Below are 22,213 nucleotides of genomic sequence, written 5' to 3' on the forward strand. Positions count from 1 at the left end.
TGAGAGGGCTTTACTCAACCCTAGAGTAATGATTAGATGGAAAACTGCTGTGTTCAATACTTTGTTCTATTGTCCATGCTTTCAAATTGATTTGGGACAATTTCTTCTCTTGATCAGTGAGATACTGTTCTATCACAATACAGGGACTTTGCCTAGAGAACAATGTATGAAGAGTAACTCAGAATAAAATTTTATGCTTATTAAATTACTCCTGTCTCTTTTGGGTTCTCTTTTTTTTTTCTTTTTTTTCGGAGCTGGGGACCGAACCCAGGGCCTTGCGTTTGCTAGGCAAGCGCTCTACCACTGAGCTAAATCCCCAGCCCAAATTACTCCTGTCTCAAGATAAATTTTATATTGCAATTATATCTTTATGGTCATGTAGTTCAATAACCTACAAAATAACACATATTCTAACACACTATGGGCTTTTGCATTTGAATAAAGACAGGAAAGAGATTAGTATAACAAAAGCAAATATAAATGCACCTTTCAAAGAATAAAATTTTCTTACATATAATAATCATTAAGGTTGCATAACTGAATTCAGTTGTACAAAATTAAGTTGTTGGCCTTAAAAAATTTTTATGCAATTCATCCACACAACAAAACACCAAATGTTTTTGATAAAACAACCTGGTTTTTGATCACACAGATGAACATAGATTTACATATGTATCCTCCATGTGAAAATAACCTGCCTGCTAACAATTCATTTATTCATATTTTTCCAATTCATATTTTTTTCTAAAGTCAGGTGCCAGGGTCTTACCTGCATCATCTCCAGCTTCCCATTATACACTTTGAAAGCTGATGCCTGCATTGTACTTGTTTATATGTATTCTAAAGGAACAGGAGGACCTCCATTAACTGGATAAAATTCAACATCTCACATCGAATGCTGTTTTCTGTTGAATGCTAATACAGAAAACCGATATTTCTTTGAGATGAAAACAAAATATGAACCTATTTGAGTTCAACTTCAGCCTTCAAAAAGAAATGATTCATGTTGGCTTCAGAAGATAATGTATATTGAAGAAGGGAGCAGAGAATTTTAAGCAGAAATCTATGGTTGGAAGAATTCCACCTTCTGAGTCAGGATGAAGATACTCATCTGAAGGCCAACTACAAAGCACAGCTCCTATAGAAGCACATCTCATAGAGCCTGTTACATTTAAGAAGTTCTCTGTGTGACTCTGCATGAGAAAGAACACAAGGAAATTCAGACTGGTTTCTTATTCTCCATGCAATGCTGAGAAGGTAACTCAATGGAGACCAGCTTTCACTTGTCATAAAATAAAAAGGTATGTGGAAACGACATCATTCAGAGAGTTTATTACTGTGTCACCTCTGGCTTCAGTGCATTTGTCTGCATGGTGTTTTGGGAATATCTCTGATGAAGGAAAAATCATTTATCCCTTGAGCCAATCTCCAGTTTTACTTTCTGGTGCTTAATGATGATGTCTAGGGGTTTGATTGATTTTAATGAGTATTTGGGCAGAAGTTAAGAAAGGATTTTCATGTTTATTTTGAGAGAACCTAATTCTGGATTGATATTGTAGTCAGATGTTAATTGGGCACTCAAGGGTCGAACAAGGGACTCATTATGTGCATTTCTACAGAGTACTTTTCTCTCTACTATTCCACTCTTGTAAAATTATGCTGACACAAAGTCCTTCCAGAAAACCAGCAACATGTCATTCAGGTTCTGCAATTGCCCAGGAAGCTGCTTCATCTGAACTTTTCTCATATTTGTCCCAGGACACATACTTCTGACAATTTTGTTAACTGTAGGTGGTCTTTCCTGTCTGAATCCTGGGATTAGTACAAAATCCACTTTTTCAGGTAGAATGTGCCTTGTTTTCTGATGTACTCATGAATTCTTATCAGAAGTCTAGTATATTTTGTTAACATCTGAGAATCTGCTCTGTAAAGAAGGAATCTGGATATAAACAAACAAAGACATGTTTTGAGTAATCATTAAGTAATAAATAGATCAAACTGCACTCATTTCTGCTCTAGGTATAATAGACTACTAGGGACTTAGTTTTGATTTTCAGTGATGAAAGGCAAAATCTCAGGTTATAAATCTAATAATAGTATGTTTTAAACCTCTATAGATATTCAAAACTGCTGCAAGATGTCTTACACCCTGTCAAATAACATGTACTTGGATGTGTGAGAAACAAATTATTATTTTACAATTTCTTAACAATGAAAATAATAGCATTTAGAAGGTATATATGTGGAAATAAGTAAAAAAGAAAAAATGCCTTGTCATTAATAGCTCAGATACCTTATGTTTGTCTAGGGCAAGCTCACAACCAATATTTCAACTGTGAAATTTATGTTGGCCAATTCAAAATTACGTATATAATGTGAAATAACCTTAAGCATCAGGAATCTGTAAAATTCACAGCTTGTTGAAATATTGGAGATAGAATGGCATTATAAAAGATTAAGATTGAACATGGAACATGAAGAATTACATATGAATGTTGGAGGAAAAATAGACAAGAAAATATAGAGAGGAATAAGTAAGATTGAGCATCTTTTAAAAAACTGTACAGAAATATGGTGCTATTGGAACATCCTGTAATATGTTCACGCGCATATTTCAACTGAGTTTTAATAAACCTATACTATATTAGGTAGACAGTCCCTCAAGTAGACATTTCATGCTGTATAATATAAATTTCTGCTCCAGGATTAGGTAACTTCTGTTTCTAGCTCTTTGACAAATCTCAAAGCACAATTCACCCAACTCCCAAGCAAACAGGCTATTACCTACAGTGCTGGTAATTCTCAAAAACTTGGTAGCTGAAGACACTATATACTGGACACAAAGAAGTGCAGAAATCAAACTGGAACTTACTTTGAAGATTTGTATGCCACCCATGTGTCCACAGATGCTATAAGCAATGATGATGAAAATTCATGTGGAAAATCCAGTTTTCACTTTCTTAAAGGATGCTACATATAGTTCTTGTGGAGAGACATAATCAGAAATCACATTATTCTATGAACACTGCCACATACAGCAATTACAACCTGGATGATATATACCCATTGATTAAAGAGTGACATTTATGTTATGGAAGAAACTAACTACATTCTTATTTGACCTGAGGACCTGACCCTGACCACAACTTATATCTCATTAACAACACTGTTTTAAGTTTCAGTGGGCAGATAAGTCCTAGAAGGGAACCTAGTAGTAATTTTCTCCTTAAGGGACAAAGAATTGAAACATTTCTTGATGACTTAATGCTCTACCTGTAGGTCAGAGGTCTTGGCCCTCATCAGAGAAACTTCTTGGATGTTAATTAACACAGGAACTCTCAACTGGTCATTGTGCAATTATATTAGCTTGGTATGCTCACTCAGAAAAAGAATGGACATATCATACCTCTACCATCAAGTCTTAGGGGTCTTTGTAGAACATGGGGTGAACAGAATTTTAGAGCCAGAGGTATTTGATAACATCAGTGAAACAATGCTTTCTGGACAAAACAGAGGGGGGACAGAGGTATTAATCCACATGTGTTTCAACAGAATTCACAAGACCTGTGCAAGATTCAGCCCATATATTATTGTTAGATCTTTGTCAAAATAATAGAAGATAGAATATTCTGGGAAGAATAACCTCAATTGGGAAAATGCTTTTGTCAATATACCTATAGTCAAGTCTGTAGGGCATTTTCTTTTTTTTTTCTTTTCTTTTTTTACCTCTCCTGGAGAAAAAATAAGGTTTTTATTTTTTTTATTAACTTGAGTATTTCTTATTTACATTTCCAATGTTATTCTCTTTCCCGGTATCCGGGCAAACATCACCCTAATCCCCCTCCCCTTTTTTATGTGTGTTCCCCTCCCCATCCTTCCCCCATTGCCGCCCTCCCCCCAACAATCACGTTCACTGGGGGTTCAGTCTTAGCAGGACCAAGGGCTTCCCCTTCCACTGGTGATCTTACTAGGATATTCATTGCTACCTATGAGGTCAGAGTCCAGGGTCAGTCCATGTATAGTCTTTAGGTAGTGACTTAGTCCCTGGAAACTCTAGTTGCTTGGCATTGTTGTTCATAAGGGGTCTCGAGCCCCTTCAAGCTCTTCCAGTTCTTTCTCTGATTCCTTCAACAGGGGTCCTGTTCTCAGTTCAGTGGTTTGCTGCTGGCATACGCCACTCTGTTTGCTGTATTCTGGCTGTGTCTCTCAGGAGAGATCTACATCCGGCTCCTATTTGCCTGCACTTCTTTGCTTCATCCATCTTCTCTAATTGGGTGGCTGTATATGTATGGGCCACATGTGGGGCAGGCTCTGAATGGGTGTTCCTTCTGTATGTGTTTTAATCTTTGCCTCTCTATTCCCTGCCAAGGATATCCTTGTTCCCCCTTTTAAAGAAGGAGTGAAGCTTTCACATTTTGATCATCCGTCTTGAGTTTCATTTGTTCTAGGCATCTAGGGTAATTCAAGAATTTGGGCTAATAGCCACTTATCAATGAGTGCATACCATGTGTGTTTTTCTGTGATTGGGTTACCTCACTCAGGATGATATTTTCCAGTTCCAACCATTTGCCTTATGAATTTCATAAAGGCATTGTTTTTGATAGCTGAGTAATTTTCCATTGTGTAGATGTACCACATTTTCTGTATCCATTCCTCTGTTGAAGGGCATCTGGGTTCTTTCCAGCTTCTGGCTATTATAAATAAGGCTGCGATGAACATAGTGGAGCATGTGTCTTTTTTATATGTTGGGGCATCTTGTGGGTATATGCCCAAGAGAGGTATAGCTGGATCCTCAGGCAGTTCAATGTCCAATTTTCTGAGGAACCTCCAGACTGATTTCCAGAATGGTTTTACCAGTCTGCAATCCCACCATCAATGGAGGAGTGTTCCTCTTTCTCCACATCTTCGCCAGCATTTGTTGTCACCTGAGATTTTTATCTTAGCCATTCTCACTGGTGTGAGGTGAAATCTCAGGGTTGTTTTGATTTGAATTTCCCTATGACTAAAGATGTTGAACATTTCTTTACGTGTTTCTCAGCCATTCGGCATTCTTCAGCTGTGAATTCTTTGTTTAGTTCTGAACCCCATTTTTAATAGGGTTATTTGTCTCCCTGCAGTCTAACTTCTAGAGTTCTTTGTATATTTTGGATATAAGGCCTCTATCTGTTGTAGGATTGGTAAAGATCTTTTCCCAATCTGTTGGTTGCCGTTTTGTCCTAACCACAGTGTCCTTTGCCTTACAGAAGCTTTGCAGTTTTATGAGATCCCATTTGTCAATTCTTGGTCTTAGAGCATAAGCCATTGGTGTTTTTTTCAGGAAATTTTTTTCCAGTGTGTAGGGCATTTTCTTTTTTTTTTTTTTTTTTTTGACAAAGACAACTATGGCCATCTTTTTTATTCCAATGTTAGAGGGGAAGCACTTATTCTTTTATAGTTTTTTTTGTTAAGACCTTACATATTTAATACAGTGTGTTACCCCTGTACAAATGGAAAAAACTTAAGTTCAACATTTCTAGACCAATATGGCTGTTAATTTCTGTACAGTGCCAACTCAACACAGTAAACAGGGATACTTTTTTCCAAAGTTGACAGCACAGCTAAAGTTTCAAAAAATTCAAATTATATATCTGTATATATATATTTATATTTATATAAAAAGACCAATAATAGCAGTGTGTTATGCATCAACAGCAGCAACAGCTTTTCCAGGTTCTGCAGTCATCTGAACAAAACTGTAGAGACATCCAGCACACTCCATTAAAAAAAAAAGTAAAAAAACAAAACCCGAGAAAACAGCACAGTTCTGTTACTCTTGTGGTACCTGGCACCATTTTTTTAAATTAGCTTCTCAATCATCATCTGGAAAGAAAACATTCTGAGCAACATCATTAAAAACAGCTCTGATAAAGCACGGTCACTACTACGTATCATAAAGCAGGTACAAGCTATTTTACATCCACAGAGGTATGATACAGTACTGTCCTACATCTATAATACTAGAGGATACAATTTAAAAGGCATTATTTGAGACTTGATTCTACTTTTCCAGCAGAGGGCCCAAAGGATGGTGTGACACAGCTTTGTAAAGAAATATACTCTAGGCTGCCGCTGCAGAGAGCCCGTGGGGAGCACCCCACGAGCGAACCTGAGCCTCGGGACCACAGGTAAGACCAAATTGTCTGCTGCAAGAAAGCTGCCTGGTGAGCTTGGGACACAGGAAAGCAGAATTTCTCTAGGACCGGGCACGTTCTGTGTTTACCGGAAGTCCCACACCCGCGGATCCCGGCCCGCAGCAGCTCTCTGCTCCCAGACCCGGTGAGAGAGAGACCCAACCGCCTGGTCAAGTGGGCACTCCTGAGGCTGCAGAGCGGAAGAGACCACCAACTCTGCTCACCCCTGCCCACATCCCTGGCCCAAGAGGAAACTGTATAAGGCCTCTGGGCTCCCGTGGGGAAGGGCCCAGGAGCGGCAGGACCCCTGTGCCTGAGACACCGCCGGAACCTGAAAGAAACAGACCGAATAAACAGTTCTCTGCACCCAAATCCCGTGGGAGGGAGAGCTAAACCTTCAGAGAGGCAGACAAGCCTGGGAAACCAGAAGTGACTGCTCCCTGCACACACATCTCGGACGCCAGAGGAAAAAGCCAAAGACCATCTGGAACCCTGGTGCACTGAAGTTCCCGGAAGGGGCGGCACAGGTCTTCCTGGTTGCTGCCGCTGCAGAGAGCCCGTGGGCAGCACCCCACGAGCGAACCTGAGCCTCGGGACCACAGGTAAGACCAAATTTTCTGCTGCAAGAAAGATGCCTGGTGAACTCAAGACACAGGCCCACAGGAACAGCTGAAGACCTGTAGAGAGGAAAAACTACACGCCCGAAAGCAGAACACTCTGTCCCCATACCTGACTGAAAGAGAGGAAAACAGGTCTACAGCACTCCTGTCACACAGGCTTATAGGACAGTCTAGCCACTGTCAGAAATAGCAGAACAAAGTAACACTAGAGATAATCTGATGGCGAGAGGCAAGCGCAGGAACCCAAGCAACAGAAACCAAGACTACATGCCATCATCGGAGCCCAATTCTCCCACCAAAACAAACATGGAATATCCAAACACACCAGAAAAGCAAGATCTAGTTACAAAATCATATTTGATCATGATGCTGGAGGACTTCAAGAAAGACATGAACACACTTAGGGAAGCACAGGAAAACATTAATAAACAAGTAAAAGCCTACAGAGAGGAATCGCAAAAATCCCTGAAAGAATTCCAGGAAACCACAATCAAACAGTTGAAGGAATTAAAAATGGAAATAGAAGCAATCAAGAAAGAACACATGGAAACAACCCTGGATATAGAAAACCAAAAGAAGAGACAAGGAGCTGTAGATACAAGCCTCACCAACAGAATTCAAGAGATGGAAGAGAGAATCTCAGGAGCAGAAGATTCCATAGAAATCATTGACTCAACTGTCAAAGATAACGTAAAGCGGAAAAAGCTACTGGTCCAAAACATACAGGAAATCCAGGACTCAATGAGAAGATCAAACCTAAGGATAATAGGTATAGAAGAGAGTGAAGACTCCCAGCTCAAAGGACCAGTAAATATCTTCAACAAAATCATAGAAGAAAACTTCCCTAACCTAAAAAAAGAGATACCCATAGACATACAAGAAGCCTACAGAACTCCAAATAGATTGGACCAGAAAAGAAACACCTCCCGTCACATAATTGTCAAAACACCAAACGCACAAAATAAAGAAAGAATATTAAAAGCAGTAAGGGAAAAAGGTCAAGTAACATATAAAGGGAGATCTATCAGAATCACACCAGACTTCTCGCCAGAAACTATGAAGGCCAGAAGATCCTGTACTGATGTCATACAGACCCTAAGAGAACACAAATGCCAGCCCAGGTTACTGTATCCAGCAAAACTCTCAATTAACATTGATGGAGAAACCAAGATAATCCATGACAAAAACAAATTTACACAATATCTTTCTACAAATCCAGCACTACAAAGGATAATAAATGGTAAAGCCCAACATAAGGAGGCAAGCTATACCCTAGAAGAAGCAAGAAACTAATCGTCTTGGCAACAAAACAAAGAGAATGAAAGCACACAAACATAACCTCACATCCAAATATGAATATAACGGGAAGCAATAATCACTATTCCTTAATATCTCTCAATATCAATGGCCTCAACTCCCCAATAAAAAGACATAGATTAACAAACTGGATACGCAACGAGGACCCTGCATTCTGCTGCCTACAGGAAACACACCTCAGAGACAAAGACAGACACTACCTCAGAGTGAAAGGCTGGAAAACAACTTTCCAAGCAAATGGTCAGAAGAAGCAAGCTGGAGTAGCCATTCTAATATCAAATAAAATCAATTTCCAACTAAAAGTCATCAAAAAAGATAAGGAAGGACACTTCATATTCATCAAAGGAAAAATCCACCAAGATGAACTCTCAATCCTAAATATCTATGCCCCAAATACAAGGGCACCTACATACGTAAAAGAAACCTTACTAAAGCTCAAAACACACATTGCACCTCACACAATAATAGTGGGAGACTTCAACACCCCACTCTCATCAATGGACAGATCATGGAAACAGAAATTAAACAGTGATGTCGACAGACTAAGAGAAGTCATGAGCCAAATGGACTTAACGGATATTTATAGAACATTCTATCCTAAAGCAAAAGGATATACCTTCTTCTCAGCTCCTCATGGTACTTTCTCCAAAATTGACCATATAATTGGTCAAAAAACGGGCCTCAACAGGTACAGAAAGATAGAGATAATCCCATGCATGCTATCGGACCACCACGGCCTAAAACTGGTCTTCAATAACAATAAGGGAAGAATGCCCACATATACGTGGAAATTGAACAATGCTCTACTCAATGATAACCTGGTCAAGGAAGAAATAAAGAAAGAAATTAAAAACTTTTTAGAATTTAATGAAAATGAAGATACAACATACCCAAACTTATGGGACACAATGAAAGCTGTGCTAAGAGGAAAACTCATAGCGCTGAGTGCCTGCAGAAAGAAACAGGAAAGAGCATACGTCAGCAGCTTGACAGCACACCTAAAAGCTCTAGAACAAAAAGAAGCAAATACACCCAGGAGGAGTAGAAGGCAGGAAATAATCAAACTCAGAGCTGAAATCAACCAAGTAGAAACAAAAAGGACCATAGAAAGAATCAACAGAACCAAAAGTTGGTTCTTTGAGAAAATCAACAAGATAGATGAACCCTTAGCCAGACTAACGAGAGGACACAGAGAGTGCGTCCAAATTAACAAAATTAGAAATGAAAAAGGAGACATAACTACAGATTCAGAGGAAATTCAAAAAATCATCAGATCTTACTATAAAAACCTATATTCAACAAAATTTGAAAATCTGCAGGAAATGGACAATTTCCTAGACAGATACCAGGTATCGAAGTTAAATCAGGAACAGATAAACCAGTTAAACAACCCCATAACTCCTAAGGAAATAGAAGCAGTCATTAAAGGTCTTCCAACCAAAAAGAGCCCAGGTCCAGACGGGTTTAGTGCAGAATTCTATCAAACCTTCATAGAAGACCTCATACCAATATTATCCAAACTATTCCACAAAATTGAAACAGATGGAGCACTACCGAATTCCTTCTACGAAGCCACAATTACTCTTATACCTAAACCACACAAAGACGCAACAAAGAAAGAGAACTTCAGACCAATTTCCCTTATGAATATCGACGCAAAAATACTCAATAAAATTCTGGCAAACCGAATTCAAGAGCACATCAAAACAATCATCCACCATGATCAAGTAGGCTTCATCCCAGGCATGCAGGGATGGTTTAATATACGGAAAACCATCAACGTGATCCATCATATAAACAAACTGAAAGAACAAAACCAAATGATCATTTCATTAGATGCTGAGAAAGCATTTGACAAAATTCAACACCCCTTCATGATAAAAGTCCTGGAAAGAATAGGAATTCAAGGCCCATACCTAAACATAGTAAAAGCCATATACAGCAAACCAGTTGCTAACATTAAACTAAATGGAGAGAAACTCGAAGCAATCCCACTAAAATCAGGGACTAGACAAGGCTGCCCACTCTCTCCCTACTTATTCAATATAGTTCTTGAAGTTCTAGCCAGAGCAATCAGACAACAAAAGGAGATCAAGGGGATACAGATCGGAAAAGAAGAAGTCAAAATATCACTATTTGCAGATGACATGATAGTATATTTAAGTGATCCCAAAAGGTCCACCAGAGAACTACTAAAGCTGATAAACAACTTCAGCAAAGTGGCTGGGTATAAAATTAACTCAAATAAATCAGTTGCCTTCCTCTATACAAAAGAGAAACAAGCCGAGAAAGAAATTAGGGAAACGACACCCTTCATAATAGACCCAAATAATATAAAGTACCTCGGTGTGACTTTAACCAAGCAAGTAAAAGATCTGTACAATAAGAACTTCAAGACACTGAGGAAAGAAATTGAAGAAGACCTCAGAAGATGGAAAGATCTCCCATGCTCATGGATTGGCAGGATTAATATAGTAAAAATGGCCATTTTACCAAAAGCAATCTACAGATTCAATCAATCCCCATCAAAATACCAATCCAATTCTTCAAAGAGTTAGACAGAACAATTTGCAAATTCATCTGGAATAACAAAAAACCCACGATAGCTAAAGCTATCCTCAACAATAAAAGGACTTCAGGGGGAATCACTATCCCTGAACTCAAGCAGTATTACAGAGCAATAGTGATAAAAACTGCATGGTACTGGTACAGAGACAGACAGATAGACCAATGGAATAGAATTGAAGACCCAGAAATGAACCCACACACCTATGGTCACTTGATTTTTGACAAAGGAGCCAAAACCATCCAATGGAAAAAAGATAGCATTTTCAGCAAATGGTGCTGGTTCAACTGGAGGGCAACATGTAGAAGAATGCAGATCGATCCATGCTTATCACCCTGTACAAAGCTTAAGTCCAAGTGGATCAAGGACCTCCACATCAAACCAGACACACTCAAACTAATAGAAGAAAAACTAGGGAAGCATCTGGAACACATGGGCACTGGAAAAAATTTCCTGAACAAAACACCAATGGCTTATGCTCTAAGATCAAGAATCGACAAATGGGATCTCATAAAACTGCAAAGCTTCTGTAAGGCAAAGGACACGGTGGTTAGGACAAAACGGCAACCAACAGATTGGGAAAAGATCTTTACCAATCCTACAACAGATAGAGGCCTTATATCCAAAATATACAAAGAACTCAAGAAGTTAGACCGCAGGGAAACAAATAACCCTATTAAAAAATGGGGTTCAGAGCTAAACAAAGAATTCACAGCTGAGGAATGCCGAATGGCTGAGAAACACGTAAAGAAATGTTCAACATCTTTAGTCATAAGGGAAATGCAAATCAAAACAACCCTGAGATTTCACCTCACACCAGTGAGAATGGCTAAGATCAAAAACTCAGGTGACAGCAGATGCTGGCGAGGATGTGGAGAAAGAGGAACACTCCTCCATTGTTGGTGGGATTGCAGACTGGTAAAACCATTCTGGAAATCAGTCTGGAGGTTCCTCAGAAAATTGGACATTGAACTGCCTGAGGATCCAGCTATACCTCTCTTGGGCATATACCCAAAAGATGCCTCAACATATAAAAGAGACACGTGCTCCACTATGTTCATCGCAGCCTTATTTATAATAGCCAGAAAATGGAAAGAACCGAGATGCCCTTCAACAGAGGAATGGATACAGAAAATGTGGTACATCTACACAATGGAATATTACTCAGCTATCAAAAACAACGGCTTTATGAAATTCGTAGGCAAATGGTTGGAACTGGAAAATATCATCCTGAGTGAGCTAACCCTATCACAGAAAGACATACATGGTATGCACTCATTGATAAGTGGCTATTAGCCCAAATGCTTGAATTACCCTAGATCCCTAGAACAAACGAAACTCAAGATGGATGATCAAAATGTGAATGCTTCACTCCTTCTTTAAATGAGGAAAAAGAATACCCTTGGCTGGGAAGGGAGAGGCAAAGATTAAAACAGAGACTGAAGGAACACCCATTCAGAGCCTGCCCCACAGGTGGCCCATACATATACAGCCACCCAATTGGACAAGATGGATGAAGCAAAGAAGTGCAGACCGACAGGAGCCGGATGTAGATCGCTCCTGAGAGACACAGCCAGAATACAGCAAATACAGAGGCAAATGCCAGCAGCAAACCACTGTGGTGAGAACAGGACCCCTGTTGAAGGAATCAGAGAAAGAACTGGAAGAGCTTGAAGGGGCTCGAGACCCCTTATGAACAACAATGCCAAGCAACTAGAGTTTCCAGGGACTAAGTCACTACCTAAAGACTATACATGGACTGACCCTGGACTCTGACCCCATAGGTAGCAATGAATATCCTAGTAAGAGCACCACTGGAAGGGGAAGCCCTGGGTCCTGCTAAGACTGAACCCCCAGTGAACTAGACTATGGGGGGAGGGCGGCAATGGGGGGAGGGTTGGGAGGGGAACACCCATAAGGAAGGGGAGGGGGGAGGGGGATTTTGCCCGGAAACCGGGAAAGGGAATAACACTTGAAATGTATATAAGAAATACTCAAGTTAATAAAAAAAAAAGGAAAAAAAAAAAAGAAACATACTCTAGACAGGATTTCCTTTCACTAGTGGCACACTTCTAAGGATTCATTCTCTCCATGAATGTCAGCTAAAACCGTTATTAAAAAAATGAAATATCCCTAGAACAAAACCGTATAACCACCGGATTCACATGAAGATGACCTAGTGGAGACAAGCTGGACCTCACCTTACCAACAAGCTATCAAATCTGTTATGTTAAAACAGTGAGACCTCCAAGGAAGGAGATGCCAAGTAGTGCTTCAAAGCTTCGGACCACAATCAAACACAGCATCCTTTTCAACAGAAGCAGAAGCTCATCTGAATATGCTCATGGATGCTGACATCAACATTTAATCATCTCCTCACTCATCCAGGAAGAGGGGGAGATCAGTTACTACTGTACTTTATTGTGTTCAACCAGATCACCATGTTACAAAAATAGCAAGCTGCCATAATAAAAAATAAGGCTCCTCTATCCAGCACCAGATAGCATCATTTTACTTTCAAGCCTAGAAATTGCACACTTGTATATAAACCAATCGAAGATGAGGATTGAGAGTTCATCTTGGTGGATTTTTCCTTTGATGAATATGAAGTGTCCTTCCTTATCTTTTTTGATGACTTTTAATTGAAAATTGATTTTATTTGATATTAGAATGGCTACTCCAGCTTGCTTCTTCTGACCATTTGCTTGGAAAGTTGTTTTCCAGCCTTTCACTCTGAGGTAGTGTCTGTCTTTGTCTCTGAGGTGTGTTTCCTGTAGGCAGCAGAATGCAGGGTCCTCATTGCGTATCCAGTTTGTTAATCTATGTCCTTTTATTGGGGAGTTGAGGCCATTGATGTTGAGAGATATTAAGGAATAGTGATTAGTGCTTCCTGTTATATTCATATTTGGATGTGAGGTTATGTTTGTGTGCTTTCATTCTCTTTGTTTTGTTGCCAAGACGATTAGTTTCTTGCTTCTTCTAGGGTATAGCTTGCCTCCTTATGTTGGGCTTTACCCTTTATTATCCTTTGTAGTGCTGGATTTGTAGAAAGATATTGTGTAAATTTGGTTTTGTCATGGAATATCTTGGTTTCTCCATCAATGTTAATTGAGAGTTTTGCAGGATACAGTAACCTGGGCTGGCATTTGTGTTCTCTTAGGGTCTGTATGACATCAGTCCAGGATCTTCTGGCCTTCATAGTTTCTGGCGAAAAGTCTGGTGTGATTCTGATAGGTCTGCCTTTATATGTTACTTGACCTTTTTCCCTTACTGCTTTTAATATTCTTTCTTTATTTTGTGCGTTTGGTGTTTTGACTATTATGTGACGGGAGGTGTTTCTTTTCTGGTCCAATCTATTTGGAGTTCTGTAGGCTTCTTGTATGCCTATGGGTATCTCTTTTTTTTAGGTTAGGGAAGTTTTCTTCTATGATTTTGTTGAAGATATTTACTGGTCCTTTGAGCTGGGAGTCTTCACTCTCTTCTATACCTATTATCCTTAGGTTTGATCTTCTCATTGAGTCCTGGATTTCCTGTATGTTTTGGACCAGTAGCTTTTTCCGCTTTACATTATCTTTGACAGTTGAGTCAATGATTTCTATGGAATCTTCTGCTCCTGAGATTCTCTCTTCCATCTCTTGTATTCTGTTGGTGAAGCTTGTATCTACAGCTCCTTGTCTTTTCTTTTGATTTTCTATGTCCAGGGTTGTTTCCATGTGTTCTTTCTTGATTGCTTCTATTTCCATTTTTAATTCCTTCAACTGTTTGATTGTGTTTTCCTGGAATTCTTTCAGGGATTTTTGCGATTCCTCTCTGTAGGCTTCTACTTGTTTATTAATGTTTTCCTGTGTTTCCCTAAGTGTGTTCATGTCTTTCTTGAAGTCCTCCAGCATCATGATCAAATATGATTTTGAAACTAGATCTTGCTTTTCTGGTGTGTTTGGCTATTCCGTGTTTGCCTTGGTGGGAGAATTGGGCTCCGATGATGCCATGTAGTCTTGGTTTCTGTTGCTTGGGTTCCTGCGCTTGCCTCTCACCATCAGATTATCTCTAGTGTTACTTTGTTCTGCTATTTCTGACCGTGGCTAGACTGTCCTATAAGCCTGTGTGTCAGGAGTGCTGTAGACCTGTTTTCCTGTTTTCTTTCAGTCAGTTATGGGGACAGAGTGTTCTGCTTTCGGGCGTGTAGTTTTTCCTCTCTACAGGTCTTCAGCTGTTCCTGTGGGCCTGTGTCTTGAGTTCACCAGGCAGGTTTCTTGCAGGGGAAAAGTTGGTCCTACCTGCGGTTCCAAGGCTCAAGTTTGCTCGTGGGGTACTGCCTAAGTCCTCTCCGCGGCGTCAGCAACCGGGAAGATCTGCGCTGCTCTTTCTGGGAGCCTCCGTGCACCAGGGTTCCAGATGGCGTTTGGTGTTTTCCTCTGGTGTCTGGATGTGCACAGAGTGCAGTCTCCTCTGGTTTCCCAGGCGTGTCCGCCTCTCTGAAGGTTTAGCTCTCCCTCCCACGGGATTTGGGTGCAGAGAACTGTTTATCCGGTCTGTTTCCCTCAGGTTCCGGTGGTGTATCAGGCGCAGGGGTCCTGCCGCTCCTGGGCCCTCCCCTACGGGAACCCAGAGGCCTTATACAGTTTCCTCTTGGGCCAGGGATGTGGGCAGGGGTGGGCAGTGTTGGTGGTCTCCTCCGCTCTGCAGCCTCAGGAGTGCCCACTTGATCAGGCGGTGAGGTCTCTCTCCGGGCATTTTCTTGATAATAGTTGGTACAGTAGTTCCTATGTCAATGGGAAACTTCTCACCCTGGGAAGGTGGTCTGGCTAGCATAAAAAAACTATGTTGAGCAAGTCATGTGCAACAAACCAATATGGCAACCTTCTCTAACTGCTTCAGTTGCTGAGATCAGATTCCTGTCTTGATATCCTGCCTTGGTGTCCCCTGGTCATTGATGTAACCTGTAAACCAAATAAATGCTTTCTTGCTTGGTTGTGTTATTCATGGTGTTGTATGCAGCAAGTGACATGGACTAAGACACTAACAATATCCCAGCATAGTCAGATGAAGTTAGGCACAAATTCCACTTTTTTCTTTTGGGGGGGCTGCTATTGTAATTGATAATTGATGATAAAACAATTCAGTTTTTAAATGATTTGACCCCTGGTAGGTTAGCCACATTGTGTAAAAGGTCATATTCTGAAGAGTAATGGATATGATGGAAACAGAAGACAATCAGAAGTTGGGTGTGTAGAACTGAGAGAGTAGATGTACAAATAGTTTAATGAGTGAGTTGAGTATGACCCCAAAATTTAATGAAATTCACCAAGTGTAGACAATTTACACAATTTAGACAATGCCACATGCTACTAGTATGTGAAATGTATGGCGAAAGGTTATTATGTGTTTGAAGCCTGTCCCTTATCAGTAAGTCTTATGATTCCAGGCACTGCTGCACAGCAACTTTCTACCTCATAAAGTTGAGAAGTAATAAACAAGTTTTGTTTTCTATTCTAAGAAAATCTTACATATATAAACAATGAATCTAAACTATACATACACCACTCATTTTGTCCCATTTCTCTTCTCTTTCCAGTATAACTCAAGTTGTACTTCAGGTCTTCTTTTAATTTTATTTTTTATTAAAAATTGATTTTTTTCTCAGTATTTCTCTATTACAGTTTCTTCTTCTTTTCCAATCAATTTCCCTCCCATTCAGATCCACTCCCTCTCAGTCTCTCATTAGGAAACAAGCAGACTTGTATGAGATAATAAAATAATAAATATTAACAAAAGCAATAAATATAATAAAACAAAATATGTAAGATAAAACAAAGCTAACACACAAAAGTTGGTCAAGACTGATAAACAGAAAGGCCCCAAACAAGGGATTAGAATGAGATACTTACTTGTTTACATATTTACACATCCCAATAACACTAAAGTGGGAGATACAGAGGGACTGATGTAGACATGTGCAGGTCTTGTGTCTGTTCTTTCAGGCTCTGTTTCTAACTTCATGTTCCCTTTTGAAAAAAGTACCTTACACTCCACAAGTTCTCTCCATAGTGTTATAGGTGCCTGGTTAGGTTATGGGCAGAGTGTCACTCATAACATGAAGAAAATGACCCTCCCTCCCTCTTTCTGTCCTCATATCATGTCACCATCTTTCATCCTTCCCTTGTTCATTCTTGTATTTTATACTGTTTGATTAGGCCTTCCCTTACAATCAACAAATCTATGAGTTCTTGTATATTTCCATGAATGTGTAAGAAAGTGCACTAAAACATGTTTGCTACCCTCAGAGGTCAGAGGAATGCATTGCATTCCCTAGAAATTAAGCCACCTCTGTTTCTTAGACTCAAGAGCCTGTTTGAAAAAAGAAATTTTGAATTTTCATTCAAATCCTTGTTTGAAATGATTTAATCCTTTTTATTTTATAATCATTGGTGTTTTGTCTACATGTATGTTTTATGGGCTGTCAGATCACCTGGAACTGGAGTTCCAGTGAGATGCCTTGTAGGTTCTGGAAATTGAACCTAGGTCCTCTGGAAGAGCAGACAGTGCTTTTATCCACTGAGCAATCTCTCCAACCCTGAAGCAGAGGTTCTGACTGTCGATCCATCTCTACAGCCAACTCTGGTATTTTTAATTGTTGTGAGCAAAACCAGGTTTAAATCAACCCTTATAAGACAAATATTTTGTTCTTTACAATTTGTTCTTTGGCAATTCTTGATATTGCCAAGGGCAGATCAATACATTGGTAGACTCAATTGGTTTTAGTGCAATGACCTTTGGTTTTCCAAATTTTAAGATCACAGATGTCATATTTTCATCTCACCATTTACATTCTTTTTATTACTCATTAAGATTTTCTTAACTTGGAGAGAGCATGGCATGCACGCTTTCTTTCCAACATTCTAGAGCAATATCAGCACTCTTAACTTGAAAAGAGTTCTCCTCACATGTATTGCATTCTGACTAGTTTCCTTTTCCTTTTTCCTCCCAGTTCTACCACTCAACTCCACACTCCCCCAGATCCACTTCTCATTTTCCATTTAAAAACAGCAATTGGTATGCTGCTGTGTGGACCTTGGAACGTATGTGAAGAAAAGTGACCATGGAGAACAACAAAACCTCGATGTATTCAAAATCCATTAATAATTTTGAAGTAAAGACTATCCATGGAAGCAAGTCAATGGACTCTGGAATATATCTGGACAGTAGTTATAACATGGATTATCCTGAAATGGGCTTATGTATAATAATTAATAATAAGAACTTCCATAAAAGTACTAGAGTGACATCTCGCTCTGGTACTGATGTTGATGCAGCTAAACTCAGAGAGACATTCATGGGCCTGAAATATGAAGTCAGGAATAAAAATGATCTTACTCATGAAGCAATTTTGGAATTGATGGATAGTGTTTCTAAGGAAGATCACAGCAAAAGGAGCAGTTGTGTGTGTGTGATTCTAAGCCATGGCGGCGAAAGGTTTTTGGAACGAATGGACCTATTGACCTGAAAAAACTAACTAGTTTCTTCAGAGACAACTACTACTGGAGTCTGAGTGGAAAACCAAAACTCTTCATCATTCAGACCTGCCGTTGTACTGAACTGTACTGTGGCATTGAGACAGACAGTGGAACTGACAATGATATGGCATGCCCGAAGATACCAGTGGAGGCCAACTTCCTGCATGCTTACTCTACAGCACCTGGTTATTATTCCTGGAGAAATTCAAAGGAATGTTCATGGTTCATTCAGTCACTTTGTGCCATGCTGAAACTGTGCGCGCACAAGTTGGAATTCATGCACATCCTTACCCGTGTTAACTGGAAGGTGGCCACGGAATTTAAGTCATTCTCCCTGGACGCCACTTTCCACGCAAAGAATCAGATCCCATGTATTGTGTCAATGCTCACAAAAGAACTGTACTTTTATCACTAAAGGAATGATTGGGAGTGGGATGGGGGCATGTTTCTGTTTCTGTTTCTGCTTCTGTTTTTTGTTTTGTTTTGTTTTGTTTTGTTTGAATGCAGATGAGAAAACTGTCAGGGAGACTTTTTTCCCTCTCATTTAAATCACATCCGATGTTCTAAGTCATCTGAACAATACCACTGCTTGCAATGAAGCCACAATGCATCTACCTCAGCTTTGATATCAGGTAATTGAAATTTAATTAGGAACAAATAAATGTCAATAATGATACTATCGTCATAGAAGAAATTACAAAGTCACACTTTTGTAATTAGCGAGATTTGGTCCCACTATGAATTTGAAAGTAATAATGAAGCAGTAATGATTTTATACTCTCTCCTCACATTAAGAATGTCATTTTAGTTTTTGTTAAGTGTAGGAATGATAATGTCAAATGGTATGTCTTAGAACTTGAATTTATGAGCAGAGTCAAAGACTCGAACCGTGGTTTTGGACTGATCTGTGGAAAGGAAGAATTAGAGGACTGTAGCACACATTATAGCTACGGGTTTTCTGACAGTTGTCCAGGGCACATATTTCTTATTTTTTTTAATTGTGTTTTATTATTGGAACAAACAAACTTGAGTATATGAGAAGAAAACCATGTGAAAACTTGGTTGGCTTGTTGATGAAAGGGTATCATCCTTCAGTGGTGGGCATGATGACAGGGTGCTATGATCCACCATCATTTGTTTCTTACTTATTCATATACGAATCAGCCTAGTTTTATAGACCAGCGAAATATCCAACGAGTGGTTACGCAATAGCCTCAAATTGTTGATTGTTAGAATGGAATAAAGGAATTCTACAGGCAAATACCGTAATACCAGTTGTCAAACAGGGTGTAAGGAAAGGAGAGATGGCATCTCCTGTAATTGGAGAGAAGATGATTTGAGCCAGAACAGAGCCATGGGCACATCTTCAGAAGAGGCCTGCTAGTTGGACCCACCTTGTGAGTACTCTTCTGTGATGATGATGTCCAAGTTACCACGTGATATTGAACCAGATCAGAAGCTTCTGCAAAAAAGGCTTTCCCAGAGTGCCGAGCATCTCAAGAAAGTTCACTGAACTCCATGTACAGAGGCTGTAGCATGTTGACTTTTCTGTTGAAGTTTACAATGAAAGGAAAATAATGGTGATATTTGTATTGTCATTGGAAATGAAAGGGCCCTGGCACACAGGTCTTGGAAGGCATTCAACAATATGTCCTGCAGCCAACATGGAGGAGCTGCAGACTGGAGTCCATCCCCATCAGGGGGTCTGTGCTCCAGTCTTCCTTAGTCATGGAGGTGCTGAGTCATCACTGGCTTTCCTGATGGATCCAGCATTTCCCATAAGCTTCCTTTTTGCACAAAAAAGGAAGGAACTCACATTATAACTGATTGTAGGTTCTTGTTTAGACTGGATTTATTGTTAACTCTTTCTAAGTAAATACAGCATGTGGTGGTATTTTAAAGTATGTTCCCCTGTGACAATTTTATAAGTCAGGTATCTTGCATTTTTACTTCAAAACATAAATTCAGATTTAAAATAAAAACCAGCAATTAATTAATTAAGTAATTAATTAACAGAGTTTTAATTGCTAATCATGTCTGTTCTAGATAGCAGAACCCCTCCTTTTCTTAGTCTAAGTCATTCAGTGAGTCATTCTCCTGAGTCCAGGTGTAGGATTGTGACTCACTTTGCTCAACTAGAATGCTCTATTTCTCTGGTCTCAGTAATGGGTTTGAAAATGGAGACATAGATTCTAATCAAGCCAACAAAATTCACTCCAGGGCTACAGTTCGGAGCTGTGGGAAAATAGTTTTGTTTGTTTGTTTGTTTTTTATCCTGGAACAATTTTCTTAAAATGATGGAAATTTAACAGTCAGAGAGCTGGATGTTGCTAAAGCTGATCTAGACAGAAACAAAGACTGCATTCTCAACAAATGGAGTTGATTCAAGTGTGACTCGGCATGTAGAAGAACGCAAATTGATCTATGCTTATCTCCTGTATAATGCTCAAGTCCAAGTGGATCAAGGACCTCCACATAAAGCCAGATACCCTAAATATAACAGAAGAGAAAGTGGCAAAGAGCCTAGAACACATCAGAACAGGGGATATTTTCCTGAACAGAACACCAATGACTTAGACTCTAAGGTCAATTATTGACAAATAGGATCTCATAAAATTGAAAGTCTTTAGTAAGCAAAGGACACTGTCAATAGTACAAAATGGCTACCAACAGATTGGGAAAAGATGACTTCCAACCCTACATTTGATAGAGGGCTAATATCCAAAATATACAAAGAACTCAAGAAGAACTCAAGCAGGACTCCAGAAAACCTAATAACCCTATTAATAATAGGGGAAAAGCCAAACCAAGAATTCTCAACTGAGTAATCTCAAATGACCAAGGAGCAATGAAAGGAATGTCCAACATCCTTAGTCATCAAGGAAGTGCAGGACAATATGACCCTGAAATACCACCTCATATCCATCAGAATTGCTAAGATCAAAAACTCAGGTGACAGCAGATGCTGGTGAGGATGTGGAGAAAGGAAAACTCCTCCATTGCTGCTGGGATTGCAAGCTGGTACAGCCACTCTGGAAATCAATTTTATGGTTCCTCAGAATTTTTGAAATAGTTCTACCTGAAGGCATGCCTATACCACTCTTGAGCATATACTCATAAATTGCTTCAACATATAACAAGGACACATGGCCCACTATGTTTATAGCAGCCATATTTATAATAGTTAAGAGCCAGAAACAACTCAAATGTCCCTCAATGTAGAAATATGATATGGAAAATGATACATTTACACAATGGAACATTATTCAGCTATTAAAAACAATGACTTCATAAAATTCTTAGGCAAAAGGATGGAACTGATAAATAATCATTCGCAGTGAGTTAACCCAGACTCAAAAGAACACAGATACTATGTACACACTGACAAGTGGATATTAGCTCAAAATCTCAGAATAATCATGGTACAACTAACAGATCATTTGAAGCTTAAGAAGAAGACCAAACTTTGGATGCTTCAAATCCTACTTAGAAGGGGGGACAAAATAATCATGGGAGATAGAGGGGATCTAGCAGGAATTGAGGAGGAGAGCAGAAAATAGGGAAGCAGACTCCAGTAGGGAAATAGGGAAGTAGACACAGAACCAGTTGAAAAATTCAGATACCAACACATCTCAAAAATTTTAATCGGCAGAATTGTTCCTATCTAAAAGAAATATAGAAACAAAAAATAGAGCAGAGATTTACAGAAAGGATATCCAGTATCCACCACACATAGGGATCCATCCTACCTAAAAAAACAAAATCCACATACAATTGCTGATGCCAAGAAGTGCTTGCTGACAGATGCCTGGTATAGCTGTCCCCTGAGAGGTTCTGACAGCACCTGAGTAATACAGGTGCAGATAGGCTCCAGCTACATTTGTAGCAGAGGATGGCCTAATGGGGCATCAGTAGAAGGGGAGGCCCTTATTCGTGTGGAGGCTTGATATCCCATAAATAAGTGGATGCTATAGCAGTGAGTTAAGACTGGGGTTTGCACCACTGCAAAAATAAATAAATAAATCA

General features: G+C 39.5%; 1 pseudogene; it reads left to right on the forward strand.

The window, feature by feature from the left end:
* Positions 1 to 17,772: 17,772 nt before the first annotated feature.
* Casp3-ps3 (caspase 3, pseudogene 3) lies at positions 17,773 to 18,604 on the forward strand (annotated as a pseudogene).
* Positions 18,605 to 22,213: the final 3,609 nt, after the last annotated feature.

This window comes from Rattus norvegicus, chromosome 1 (genome assembly GCF_036323735.1).
Source record: "Rattus norvegicus strain BN/NHsdMcwi chromosome 1, GRCr8, whole genome shotgun sequence".
NCBI classification, from domain to species: domain Eukaryota; kingdom Metazoa; phylum Chordata; class Mammalia; order Rodentia; family Muridae; genus Rattus; species Rattus norvegicus.